The 13572-nt window shown below is 50.3% G+C and overlaps 1 protein-coding gene across 2 annotated transcripts in view; it reads left to right on the forward strand.

The window, feature by feature from the left end:
* TNR (tenascin R) overlaps positions 1-13572 on the forward strand; it is a 413177-nt gene that overhangs the window by 223127 nt on the left and 176478 nt on the right. The window lies entirely within an intron of this gene.

A 13572-nucleotide genomic window follows, 5' to 3' on the forward strand; every position in this document is an offset into this window, starting at 1 on the left:
CCAATCTTAAAGGAATGAGACCCAAATTCCTTAGGATCGAGGCCCATGGCCTCCAGCGCCCGCCCCAAGACGTGACAAAATTGGTATTTGGTGAGCGGTGACCCATCCTCATGCATCAGCCATGCGCCGGGAAGGTCCGGGCGCACCTGGGCGAAGGCCGAGACCAACGTCACAGGGCACGCCCTTTCCACCGTGCATGGGAGCAAGGACAGCCACCGCCCCCTCCCAGCCTGGTCCGTCTTAGAACGTCGCAGGTGACATAGCGGTGAGGGCGTCCGTTTTGACGGGGCCACCAGCTCCCCAATCCTGAAGGCCCCGTGATATGCCATCACGTACGCCGTGCGGAACAAAAGGACCTCATAATAAGGCCAGCAAATGTCCCCCAGGGCGTCCAGCAGTGCTGGAAGTAACGACATATCAATAGGGCGCCTGCAGTCCGGGAGAGCGGGCGTAGCCCGCCGCCAACCCCGCAACGCCCTGGACACCAAAAATGACCGGGACGGGACCGCCCTACCCTGCAGCGAGGAGAAAAAGGACACCCCTGCCAAAATCCTGCGCACGGAGGCGACAGAGCGACCAGCAGAGTATGAACTCCAAACAAAGGCCGCCATGGTCAGGTGTCTTACCTGCTTGCGGGGCAGACAGTCTGAACTGCTCCCACTCCTGCCATCCCGCCTGATAGCAATGGAGCGTCCGTGGTGCGATAGCCCGCATGGCTAGCCCCTCCATTCCGGCCTGATCATCTGCCTAATATAAGAGGGACAGCGTTCACCAACAATGGATGCATCAGGAGCCAGGGCCCGGAACTTATCCCAGTCGGCCCTGGACAATGCGTCTGCCACAGAGTTCTCTACTCCGGGAACATGTTGTGCTACAAACTGTATGTTGAACAGCAGGCATCTCAGCACCAGGCGCGCAAGCAGGCGGACTACAGGCATGGAAGCTGAACCCTGCCTGTTAATCGAGTGCACAACTCCCAAGTTGTCGCACCAGAATATGATGCTCGAGTCGCGAAGCCTGTCCGCCCATAATTCCAGCGCCACTACAATGGGGAACAACTCCAGCAGCAATAGGTTTTTTGTGAGCCCTTCCGACACCCATTCCACGGGCCATGGCGCGGCGCACCATGAGCCGTGAAGGAAGGCTCCGAATCCCACCCCGCCCGCTGCATCAGTATACAATTGCAACTGTGCATTGGTGCGGGGGCTCGCAGGCCAAATAAGGACTCCGTTGAACTGTTCCAGGAAGGAAAGCCAAGTGCGTAAGTCCCTCTTAATCTCTGCGGAAAGACGTACATAATGGAGGGGGTGTCAGACGCCTGACATGGATCTCTCTAACTTCCTGCAAAAAACTCTACCCATGGGTATGACCCTGCATGCGAAATGCAGGAGCCCAAGGAGCGACTGGAGCTGGCGCAACTGTAGTTTACCCGTGGCCAATGCTAGGCTAACGGCTCCCCGTAGCCGAGACAGCTTGTCATGGGGGAGGCGGCAACAGGCCGCCACGTGTCGATTTCTATCCCCAAGAAGGACAGGCACGGTACTGGGCCTTCTGTCTTGTCCGCCGCAATGGGGACCCCAAAATCCTGGAAAAGCTCCTGCAGGTATGTCAGCAGGAGCTTGCAACGCTGGGAACCAGCAGGGCCCACGCACAAGAAGTCATCTAAGTAGTGGGCCACACCAGTTTCGCCTGAACCCGACACTACGCACCAATGCAAGAAACTGCTAAAGCGCTCGAAATAGGCGCAAGAAATCGAGCAGCCCATCGGCAAGCACCTGTCCACGTAAAAACCCGTGGGAAGGCGAAAGCCCATGAACCGGAACAATTCCGGGTGAAGTGGGAGAAGGCGAAAGGCGGACTCGATGTCCACCTTGGCCAACAAAGCCCCGTGTCCGTGGCCGCGCACTATATCTAGCGCCTGTTCGAAAGACTGATACCGCACGCGGCACAAGTCCTCGGGGATGGAGTCATTAACAGAGCTGCCCGGGGGGTGAGACAAGTGTTGGATAAGCCTAAACTTGCCGCTAGCCTTCTTGGGGATCACCCCTACGGGGGAGAGAACCAAGTTCTCAATAGGGGGTGACGGGAAGGGACCCACCATCCTACCCAGGCTCACCTCCTTGGCCACTTTCTCTAAGACTACCCCGGGCATCTGTATTGCGGATTTTAAATTACGGGGGGCATGGGCTATTACTTCCCCCCGTACTGGTAGGCGGAAACCCAGGCGGAAGCCTTTCTCTAAAAATTCAGCCTCCTCCCTACACGGGTACCGTCCCAGCCGGCCCAGCGGTCAACCCGTACAGGAGAAGGGGCCTTACTGAGGTGCGCCCCCGGCTGCTGCAGCCTGGGAGGCGCCTCCTTGCTTTCCCTTCCTGCAATCCTTAAAGGGGTGATTGCCCCAAGCATTTTGAGCATGCGTGCTTGAACTTGCATGAAGCCCCGAGGCGCAACCTGCTCCATTGAAGGCGAAGCATCGCCCCGCGGGGGTTCCCCCCGCCCTCCCGCGAAAGGGGTGCTGGTTTTTGCGAGGAGCGGGGGCGGAGACTGGCGTGGCTGCCGGAGCAGCCGCCGGCTTCGGCCCCATCCAGATCTCCATGTCCTTACACCCCAAAGCCATAACAGCCAAACCTGACTGCTTGCACCGAAAGTTCTCGTCATAGGAGCGCCAGGAGGAGTCAGCTTCAGAAAGGAACATTTCATAAATCATGTGCATGTAGCGCACCATGTTCATGTGTTCCTGCGGTCTTGTTTCTAAGTAACAAGCCGCGAACATAAACATGCCCGCCTGCCACCGGTGATAGGTGCAGTAGGCCTCCTCCCCAATACCCCCACGCCTCTTTGCTGCGCGATATTCTTTTTCAGCCTGCGCCGTCATAGCGAAGAAGCTGACGTACTTTTCGTCCCTAATGCGTTCCTGAACGCTGCGCCTGAGTCCCCTGAGCACGGCCGTGTTCTCGCACTGGACTACATTCCCCCAAGGGAACAACGGGGACCCTGAGCTACCGCTGGAACTGGAGTGCCTACGGCGCCTGTGCCTGCGCAGCCTGCGGGATTTACGGCCTCCCTCTTCCTCCGACGTTCCTGAATCGGACCCGCCAGAGGAAGAGGAGGTATGTGCAGCCCTACGCCTGCGCCGCTTGCGTTTAGCAGCTGACCCACCTGAAGTACCTTCCACTGGTACGAGGCTCATCTGCGAGGATTCCTCCACTAATCCCACCGGAGGGGTTCCGGAAGCGACGATATCCCTCGCGCTGAGAGGGGCCGTAGACCTTGCAGATGCGGCCGGGCCAACCCTACCTGAGTGGGCTGGGGTAGGAATCTCAGGGGAAGCAGAAGGGGCCGGACCACCGTCCATAGCCACCCCCCCGGGAGCCGGGGCCTGCCTCATAAAGTTTGACAGCAGGGATAGGAACTGCTGCACCCCACCATCTGCAGCCACAGGGGGCGGGGGTGCTGCTATGGGTGCTGCAGCAGGAGGAGCAGGGACCTGAGCCATGCGCTGTGGGACTAGCCTGGCCCTCCTAAGCAATTGTCGCCTAGCCAGGTGCAATGGCGACCTCATACCCACGGCCCTTATACTCCTAGGGGTTTCTGGGACCCCAGCAGGGGCAAGTGGCACCATGCTGGCCCTAGTCGGCCCTTGGAACCCACCCCTGGTCCTTCCCCGGCCCCTACCCGGTCTATCAGTGTTGGGGAGGGGAGCTCCGGAGGGGAGACCCCTTTGGGGCAACCTGAATGCCAGGATGGGGATGGATGATGTGCGCGTTTGACTGTGGGCCCTCGCTACTGTATCTGGAGGTAAATGGGTGCCCTGCGCCGCCTGGAAGCCCCCCTGGTGCCTCTGGCGCTGGACCGGGCAGGAGGCCGCGATCCAGGCCTACCGGTGTTCACATTGGGCGCCACGGGTGTGCGGGGGCCTAGCCCTCTCCCGCGGTAGTTTGTGGCGCGGGCTCTACCCCTGCCCGACCCCCCCTGCTGCCTGCGCATAGTGCCGCGGCTGCCGTGGCCTACTCCCGCATTACGCGAGGTCCGGCGCTGGGCCGCGTCATCAGCCGGCGCCGCGACCATCGCGTCGGGAGACGCAGCCAGCCTGGGAGCCGCCGGACCCCGCCGCAACCCTCTCCGGTTCCCACTAGGACCACCAGCCTCCCCGGCGTCTGCATACTCAGTAAGGCGGGCAGGCGGGCGACTCGTCATGGCCTGGAGCCCATACTTAGCAGAAGGAAAGGTATGAGGGGACAGAGCTATGGACAGAGAGAAAGAAATAAGTGTTAAAGAGGATGAAATTGTATGTTCAGAGTACAGATTGCTGCAGAGCAGCTCTTGCCTGTTCCAGCTGCAGCTTTTCCAGACAGAGGAAGGACTTCCTGTTAGCATATGCCTTTTCTTCCCTGTCTGTACCCTCCCACTGCTCTGATAGGCCTTGTGCCCATCCTATTTGCATGTCAGCTGACCTTCCAGTGTAACCTGGGGAACCCATCAGGGGTTTATGCTCTCTCATTGCTTATTCAGCATTCGTGGTTCTTTCTGGCCTACTCTAATAAGAGGTCTGCCTAGCTTAGAAATTAAGCACACACCGCCCCATGTGTACACCCCCTGCATGCAGTCAAAATGTAGTCAGATCGCCAGTGTTCTCATCAGAGAACACAGGTCCGCACTGAGCGATCTGTGCTTAAGTGTGTACGGGCCTTTACTCTCTCAGCACATTTTTCCAATCCTGCAGTGGAGACGAGTTTTTAACTTTTTTTTTTTTAAAGGTGCTTTTCATACTTTACTATACAAGTAGGCATAGAGGCCCTTATTCTGGTTCACCTTCAAAGGCAAATTCCTTCAAAGGCAGATGTAGCATGTGCAGAGAGAGTTAGATTTGGGTGGGGTTTTACTTCTTAGTGCGATCTATATTGCAGTGTAAAAATAAATCAGCCAGTATTTTCCCTGCACAGAAACAAAATAACGCACCCAAATCTAAATCTCTCTAGACAAGTTACATCTGCCCCACCTGCAGTGCACATGGTTTTGAATCGCCAGCCGCCATCCCCCACCAGCCGCCATATCTGCGAAAGGGGACACGTGCGCACGAGATGCGTGCGTGTCCCCTTCCGACAACGCTTCCCCCGGGTCCCTGCCGGCTTGTCGGCAGTCACCCGGGGTCCCCGCCGCCTCCCCGCACCCCCCCCCCCTAACCCTGATTGTCTCCCTGAAGCGGAGACGGACAGGTTCCCGTCGCCCGGAAACTGAGACGCGCGTGCGTGTGAGATGCACGTGCATCTCAGTCAGATGGAGCGCCTCAACGCTGGCAGACCGCCAGCGGAGACAGTCTGGCGATTCGCCAGCAAGAGGGAGCCCGGCTCCATCTGTAGACCTTATTCTGTTTCCACATGGTTTTGGAATGTCACATTTATTGAGTTTCCAATCTCCTGTTCATACTGTACAATAAATGATCTTGGCTCAGACATTATGCATTCCTACAGTACCTGTCGGTGGTCACCTGCCCCTAATTTCCACAATATTCCTAGATATTACCCCTGGATTTGTTTTGTTTTTTAATGTCCTTTTTTTAGTACTGCCATAAAGGCCCTCATTCTGGTTGATTCAGTACCTGGTGAATTCGCAAGGGGTACTGATTTTTGTGCGGGTGCCTTCGGCGACTTGCATAGTTGCCGTGGCGTATGCAGAGGGGGGGTGGGCGGGATGGCAGGATGGAGGCTGACAAAGGGGTGTTTGCATGCGGATGCCCTGCATCTCCTGGGCATAACCACAAAAATGGTGGGTGCACCTTTAAGGCAAATAAGCGGAATGTTATGCAATGGCCAAGTCAGTCACATGACCTGAATCCGCAGGAACTGAAGACTTTTGCATTAGCGGCCTGGCAGAGCATCCCCAGGGATGAAACCAGGCATTTCATGATGTCTATGCGTTCCAGACTCCAGGCTGTAATTGCCTGCAAAGGATTTGCAACAAAGTATTTAAAAGTGAAAGTTTGATTTAGGATTGTTTAGATTGTCCCATCACTTTTGGTCCCTTAAAAGTGGGAGTCACATACAGAAACCGTCGTAATTCCTACACCGTTCACCTGATTCGGATGTAAATACCCTCAAATTAAAGCTGAAAGTCTTCAGTTAAAGCATATCTAGTTTGGTTCATTCCAAATCCATTGTGGTGTATAGAGGCCAAAATATGAGAATTGTGTCGATGTCCCAATATTTATAGACCTGACTGTATCTCTGATTTATTTGGTTTCCCCAAGTATATAAGATCTACAATATGGGGATAAAGTACAACCAGGGAGATTGCTAAACTCTTCAGGGAGTCAGGGAGATTGCTGCGATTTCAGAGAGTCTCCCTGTCAATCAGAGAGACTTGGCAAGTACTGTATAGGCCCCCATACACTATGCGATTTTGGGACGATTTCATCCGATTTCGGCACTTTGTGCCGATAATCGGATGAAATCGGCCCAAAATCGTAGGTATGTGACATTTGATCCGATCCGATGCGCGGTCCCGTGAGCATCGGACCGGATCAGGGAGGTTGGACGGTCTGTACATACGATCACGTCCGACCTCCCTGTATGCATATGCCTGCCACCTGACAGGCATATGCATACAGACACCGGGGGAGTAGTGGGGGCGGCCAGCGGCAGCGGTGGTGGGGGCGGCCAGCGGCAGCAGTGGTGGGGGCGGGACGCGCAGTGGCGGCTATTATATTTTTAAAATACTTGTCAAATGACCGGCCGCTCTCTGATTGGCCGGAGAGCTCTCAGCCAATCAGAGAGCGGCCGGTCATTTGACAAGTATTTTAAAAATATAATAGCCGCCACTGCGCGTCCCGTCCCCGCCGCTGCTGCTATGTGTAAGTACACTGCGCTCACCGCACACGCCGCCCGTCCCCGCCGCCGCTGCCCGCCCCCACTACCGCCGCTGGCCGCCCCGACCACCGCTGCCCGTCCCCACTACTGCCGCTGCCCGCCCCCACTACTGCTCACCGCCCTGCAGCTCCCCGGGTTTTTTTTTACATGGGATAAATCGCATGCGATTTATCCCATGTAAAAATGGCACATCAAGTGCCAAATTGTATGTGAGCCTCCCGGGGAGCTGCCGGGCGGCTCGCAGGTAAATTGGGTCCGACTTGTCCCTAGGACAAGTCGGCCTAATGTATGGGGGCCTTATGTTGAAAACGGTAATTAAAAATGTAGGGAAGCAGCAGTGTCTGCTGGTCTCTCTTCCTTTCTCCTGCTTCAGCTTCTCCGTTATGCGTGTGACGTTATCACGTCACATGCCGGAGAGGAGCCCAGGGTTTGGGGGGGGGGGGGCACCACAAACTTTTTGGCAGGGGGGGAGCAAAATTTATAGTTACGTCACTGTTCCCGTGTCTAATCTGCATATATTGTGTACTTACTAGGTTTTACATTTGTTATAAATGTATTACCAGCTAAACAGGGCTGTAGGACAGTGTTTACATAGTTACATAGTAGGTAAGGCTGAAAAAAGACTTGCGTCCATCTAGTTCAACCTGGTATAGATATACATTGCTGATTTGGTAGGTTCTGGTATTTTACAGACAAATTATATTTCTTATTTGTACCCATGGATGTTTTTCTCCAGTAAATGTTTGTCCAACTTTGCCTTGAACGCATTTAATGAGCCAGCCGTTACCACCTCTCTGGGAAGAGAGTTCCAGAGTTTGACTGTTCTGACCGTAAAGAAAGAGGGTGTGTGACAGTTCCTTATATTGGCCCTTGATATACTTGTACATGTTGAGCATGTCCCCCCTTAAACGTCTCTTTTCTAATGTAAATAGTCCCAAATTGCTTAATCTCTCCCCGTAGCTTAAATTCTCCATTACCCTAATAAGCTTTGTTGCTCGCCTTTGGACTTTTTCTAATTCTATGATGTCCTTTTTATAGTGTGGGGCCCAGAACTGCACTCCATACTCAAGGTGAGGTCTCACCAATGCTTTATACAGTGGCATAATTACCCTAGTTTCCATTCCCCTCTTAATACATGCCAGAATTTTGTTGGTCTTTTTTGTAGCTACATTACAATGGGCACTACATCCTAGTTTGCTGTCTATTTGGACTCCTAGATCCTTTTCAAGTATGGAATACTTGGAATACAAGTTTAATTCAAGGCACCTTAACAGTCCACATTTTAAGGATAGCTATGTTTGAGCACAGATGACTTCATCATTACATCAGTCTTCTAGCTTTAACCATCTATGCTCAAAGACAGATTGGGAAATGAAAATACTGTAGGCCTGAATTATGTGAACGTTGCCTCTTGTAGGTAGGAACGAATGTACTGTAGGTGGGGACAACACAAAAGTAGGTGCTGCGCTCAGCTCACTTTACAGTTCCCAAATATAGTCCATGTGGATAGTACAGTATGAAAAACCTTTTGTCAATGTTGACTTTGTGCATGTTGAGCTTTTGTATGTGTCAACCTATTGCATGTCGACTTTTTGGTGTTGACCTATTGACTGTCTCTCTAACACTGTAGCCCTGTCAGCCGCTTCCTCCCTGTGAGCTAGTAGGACTGACAGCTCTATAGAGGCGGCCACTAGAAGATCGGACATTTACACCGAACACAATAATGATTATATACATCTAACACTGTAGACCTGTCAGCCGCTTCCTTCCTGTGAGCTAGTAGGACTGACAGCTCTATAGAGGCGGCCACTAGAAGATCGGACATTTACACAGAACACAATAATGATTATATACATCTAACACTGTAGGCCTGTCAGCCACTTCCTCCCTGTGAGCTAGTAGGACTGACAGCTCTATAGAGGAGGCCACTAGAAGATTGGACATTTACACCGAACACAATAATGATTATATACATCTAACACTGTAGACCTGTCAGCCACTTCCTCCCTGTGAGCTAGTAGGACTGACAGCTCTATAGAGGAGGCCACTAGAAGATTGGACATTTACACTGAACACAATGAGGATTATATACATCTGACAACTGTAGACCTATCAGCCGCTTCCTCCCTGTGAGCTAGTAGGACTGACAGCTCTATAGAGGCGGCCACTAGAAGATTGGACATTTACACCGAACACAATAATGATTATATACATCTAACACTGTAGACCTGTCAGCCGCTTCCTCCCTGTGAGCTAGTAGGACTGACAGCTCTATAGAGGAGGCCACTAGAAGATCGGACATTTACACAGAACACAATAATGATTATATACATCTAACACTGTTGTCCTGTCAGCCGCTTCCTCCCTGTGAGCTAGTAGGACCGACAGCTCTATAGAGGCGGCCACTAGAAGATTGGACATTTACACCGAACACAATAATGATTATATACATCTAACACTGTAGACCTGTCAGCCGCTTACTCCCTGTGAGCTAGTAGGACTGACAGCTCTATAGAGGCGGCCACTAGAAGATTGGACATTTACACCGAACACAATAATGATTATATACATCTAACACTGTAGGCCTGTCAGCCACTTCCTCCCTGTGAGCTAGTAGGACTGACAGCTCTATAGAGGCGGCCACTAGAAGATCGGACATTTACACCGAACACAATAATGATTATATACATCTAACACTGTAGACCTGTCAGCCGCTTACTCCCTGTGAGCTAGTAGGACTGACAGCTCTATAGAGGCGGCCACTAGAAGATCGGACATTTACACTGAACACAATAATGATTATATACATCTAACACTGTAGTCCTGTCAGCCGCTTCCTCCCTGTGAGCTAGTAGGACTTATAGCTCTATAGAGGAGGCCACTAGAAGATCGGACATTTACACTGAACACAATAATGATTATATACATCTAACACTGTAGTCCTGTCAGCCGCTTCCTCCCTGTGAGCTAGTAGGACTTATAGCTCTATAGAGGAGGCCACTAGAAGATCGGACATTTACACTGAACACAATAATGATTATATACATCTAACACTGTAGGCCTGTCAGCCACTTCCTCCCTGTGAGCTAGTAGGACTGACAGCTCTATAGAGGAGGCCACTAGAAGATCGGACATTTACACCGAACACAATGATGATTATATACATCTAACACTGTTGTCCTGTCAGCCACTTCCTTTCTGTGAGCTAGTAGGACTGATAGCTCTATAGAGGCAGCTACTAGAAGATCGGACATTTACACCGAACACAATAATGATTATATACATCTAACACTGTTGTCCTGTCAGCCGCTTACTCCCTGTGAGCTAGTAGGACTGACAGCTCTATGGAGGCGGCCACTAGAAGATCGGACATTTACACCGAACACAATAATGATTATATACATCTAACACTGTAGTCCTGTCAGCCGCTTACTCCCTGTGAGCTAGTAGGACTGACAGCTCTATGGAGGCGGCCACTAGAAGATCGGACATTTCCACAGAACACAATAATGATTATATACATCTAACACTGTAGACCTGTCAGCCGCTTCCTCCCTGTGGGCTACTAGGACTGACAGCTCTATAGAGGCGGCCACTAGAAGATCGGACATTTACACAGAACACAATAATGATTATATACATCTAACACTGTAGCCCTGTCAGCCGCTTACTCCCTGTGAGCTAGTTAGGACTGACAGCTCTATGGAGGCGGCCACTAGAAGATCGGACATTTCCACAGAACACAATAATGATTATATACATCTAACACTGTAGCCCTGTCAGCCGCTTACTCCCTGTGAGCTAGTAGGACTGACAGCTCTATGGAGGCGGCCACTAGAAGATCGGACATTTCCACAGAACACAATAATGATTATATACATCTAACACTGTAGACCTGTCAGCCGCTTCCTCCCTGTGGGCTACTAGGACTGACAGCTCTATAGAGGCGGCCACTAGAAGATTGGACATTTACACCGAACACAATAATGATTATATACATCTAACACTGTAGGCCTGTCAGCCGCTTACTCCCTGTGAGCTAGTAGGACTGACAGCTCTATAGAGGCGGCCACTAGAAGATCGGACATTTACACAGAACACAATAATGATTATATACATCTAACACTGTAGACCTGTCAGCCGCTTCCTCCCTGTGAGCTACTAGGACTGACAGCTCTATAGAGGCGGCCACTAGAAGATTGGACATTTACACCGAACACAATAATGATTATATACATCTAACACTGTAGGCCTGTCAGCCGCTTACTCCCTGTGAGCTAGTAGGACTGACAGCTCTATAGAGGCGGCCACTAGAAGATTGGACATTTACACCGAACACAATAATGATTATATACATCTAACACTGTAGGCCTGTCAGCCGCTTACTCCCTGTGAGCTAGTAGGACTGACAGCTCTATGGAGGCGGCCACTAGAAGATCGGACATTTACACCGAACACAATAATGATTATATACATCTAACACTGTAGTCCTGTCAGCCGCTTACTCCCTGTGAGCTAGTAGGACTGACAGCTCTATAGAGGAGGCCACTAGAAGATCGGACATTTACACTGAACACAATAATGATTATATACATCTAACACTGTAGACCTGTCAGCCGCTTCCTCCCTGTGAGCTAGTAGGACTGACAGCTCTATAGAGGAGGCCACTAGAAGATCGGACATTTACACTGAACACAATAATGATTATATACATCTAACACTGTAGACCTGTCAGCCGCTTCCTCCCTGTGAGCTACTAGGACTGACAGCTCTATAGAGGCGGCCACTAGAAGATTGGACATTTACACCGAACACAATAATGATTATATACATCTAACACTGTAGGCCTGTCAGCCGCTTACTCCCTGTGAGCTAGTAGGACTGACAGCTCTATAGAGGCGGCTACTAGAAGATCGGACATTTACACCGAACACAATAATGATTATATACATCTAACACTGTAGTCCTGTCAGCCGCTTCCTCCCTGTGAGCTAGTAGGACTGACAGCTCTATAGAGGAGGCCACTAGAAGATCGGACATTTACACTGAACACAATAATGATTATATACATCTAACACTGTAGACCTGTCAGCCGCTTCCTCCCTGTGGGCTAGTAGGACTGACAGCTCTATAGAGGAGGCCACTAGAAGATCGGACATTTACACCGAACACAATAATGATTATATACATCTAACACTGTAGACCTGTCAGCTGCTTCCTCCCTGTGAGCTAGTAGGACTTACAGCTCTATAGAGGAGGCCACTAGAAGATCGGACATTTACACTGAACACAATAATGATTATATACATCTAACACTGTAGACCTGTCAGCCGCTTCCTCCCTGTGAGCTAGTAGGACTTATAGCTCTATAGAGGCGGCCACTAGAAGATTGGACATTTACACTGAACACAATAATGATTATATACATCTAACACTGTAGTCCTGTCAGCCGCTTCCTCCCTGTGAGCTAGTAGGACTTACAGCTCTATAGAGGAGGCCACTAGAAGATCGGACATTTACACTGAACACAATAATGATTATATACATCTAACACTGTAGACCTGTCAGCCGCTTCCTCCCTGTGAGCTAGTAGGACTTATAGCTCTATAGAGGCGGCCACTAGAAGATTGGACATTTACACTGAACACAATAATGATTATATACATCTAACACTGTAGCCCTGTCAGCCGCTTTCTCCCTGTGAGCTAGTAGGACTGACAGCTCTATAGAGGAGGCCACTAGAAGATCGGACATTTACACTGAACACAATAATGATTATATACATCTAACACTGTAGACCTGTCAGCCGCTTCCTCCCTGTGGGCTAGTAGGACTGACAGCTCTATAGAGGAGGCCACTAGAAGATCGGACATTTACACCGAACACAATAATGATTATATACATCTAACACTGTAGACCTGTCAGCTGCTTCCTCCCTGTGAGCTAGTAGGACTTATAGCTCTATAGAGGCGGCCACTAGAAGATTGGACATTTACACCGAACACAATAATGATTATATACATCTAACACTGTAGGCCTGTCAGCCGCTTCCTCCCTGTGAGCTAGTAGGACTTACAGCTCTATAGAGGAGGCCACTAGAAGATCGGACATTTACACCGAACACAATAATGATTATATACATCTGACAACTGTAGATGAGGCCTAATAAGCTTTACTAGGGCTATATCAGACAAGGTGTTGTGGGTTTCATATTGTAATGTTCATACTTTAATTCACAATATACACAATCACAATTTGCACTGGTTGAAGTTTCGCAGCTGGAATTTTATTGGTGTTAAAGACATGGAGGTTAAAAGAAAGACAAGCTGTTCTTGGGTCTATACAGGGGAAACCTGCACAGGGCAGTCCAATATATTAAACATAAATGAATGGCCGGTTAATATTTGTTAGTATTCAGTAATGTCCATAAATGGTTAAATATAAGAATTAGGACAGTCCTTCCTTTGCAGTTAGTAGGGGTTAGTAAACAGTCACTGGTGGACTGTTTACTAACCCTTACTGATTACAAAGGGAGGACTGTCTTAAATGTTATCATTCACAATGCATGGACATTACTGAACACTAACAAATACTAACTGGCCAGTGTTTACATACATTTGTGTGTTAAATAGATGTTAATTAATTTCTTGAGTGCTCCTTGCAGGAGATGGTTTCATTGTTTTTGTTGTTGTTGGTTCCCCCAATA

This window comes from Crinia signifera, chromosome 8, assembly GCF_055691185.1.
Source record: "Crinia signifera chromosome 8, ASM5569118v1, whole genome shotgun sequence".
Classification (NCBI taxonomy): Eukaryota; Metazoa; Chordata; class Amphibia; order Anura; family Myobatrachidae; genus Crinia; species Crinia signifera.